This window comes from Branchiostoma floridae, chromosome 4, assembly GCF_000003815.2.
Source record: "Branchiostoma floridae strain S238N-H82 chromosome 4, Bfl_VNyyK, whole genome shotgun sequence".
NCBI classification, from domain to species: domain Eukaryota; kingdom Metazoa; phylum Chordata; class Leptocardii; order Amphioxiformes; family Branchiostomatidae; genus Branchiostoma; species Branchiostoma floridae.
The window spans coordinates 23,247,590-23,248,997 of NC_049982.1; positions in this window are offsets into that span (position 1 = coordinate 23,247,590).

The following is a 1,408-nucleotide window of genomic DNA, read 5'->3' on the forward strand; positions in this document are numbered from 1 at the left end:
TGGTTGGAGCTGTCCGACTCGACAAAGTCATACGAGAGTCTTAAGAACCTGTTTGTGAAGGAGCAATTCATGGACGCATGCCCGCGGGACCTGGCGGTGCACCTCCGGGAGCGGGGCTCGGCATCGCTGGAGGAGCTGGCCGAGATGGCCAAGCACTTCTTGAATGCTCATCGAAGGGAACTTGGCAAAAAGGAGGAGGAGGAGAAGAATTCGAAGCCAGCGCAGGGCCGTGGCCGCCCACAGCCTGGGCCCACGAGCGGGGCAGGCACGTGCTACCACTGCGGGGACCCCAGCCACTTTATAAGGGACTGCCCCATGTTGAAACAGGAGGTCCAGCCCTCGGGGGCTAGTTCCTTCTTTGGCGAGATGAAGACCGGATCTCCACCGACTGCGTTCATCGTCAGGGGCCAAGTGGATGGAACGGCGCTCCCCTTGCTGTTAGACACCGGCAGTACACATACGCTGATCCGAGAGAGCCTGGTAGACGCCAGAAAAGTCAGGCTTGACAACCAAGGCGGGATAACTTGCATTCATGGGGAAGAAAGAAAGCACCCCAGCGCTCGGGTGGAGATCCGGGTCGGGCATAGGAGCTACAGGGTAAATGCAAAAGTGATCCCAAACCTGCCGCGCCCTGCAATCGTCGGACGAGATGTTCCCCATCTGGCTGAACTGGTAGAGCTGTGTGCGTCCGGGAAGCAGGAGCCATCCGTGACTCCAACAGCTGAAACGCGGGAGTTCAATCGGAAGCCCAGAACCGCGTGGGGCTGGGAGAAGGTTTCCACTGGTAATGGGCCAGTATCCGGTCGCCATGGTGGCAAAAGTCGCGGCTTTGACAGGCAGGACCGGAGCTACGGCGGAGACCAAGGATTCAAGTCGAGTGTTCGTGGCTACAATGGCCGTGGCAGGTCCTATGGGGGAGGTGAGCGTGACTTGGGCTCGCGTTATGGGGACGCCCACAGAAGGGGTCTTGCGGCAAGGCCAAAGCTTCGGTTGGCGGCACGTACCATACCTGTTGAGAGCCCTCCGCCCTTGTCACACGGGAACTCACGGAGAGATATATACGGGGACGCAAAACCTGTAGACACAGCCGCGAGGGAGCGTGAAATCGAGGAGAAGCTGGCACAACAGAAGATGTGGCGGGAAGAGAGAGAGCTTCTTCAGAGCTGGTGTCTGCAGCCCTGTATCGTGGAGTGAACTCGGACTGATGAACTGACGATTTATTAGTTTAGCGATATGTAACAAAGTTCGGCAATGTGTAACCTTTGTTTTCAATTAGTTCCATTTATCGACGTGGTAGCTATTATTGGTTTGTTAAGTAAGTTTCTAGTGAAGGTTAACTGTATCGTTATTCTAATAGAGTTGGCGACTAGATTTGTGATTGAAATGGTTTCAATCAAGGGAAAAAGGG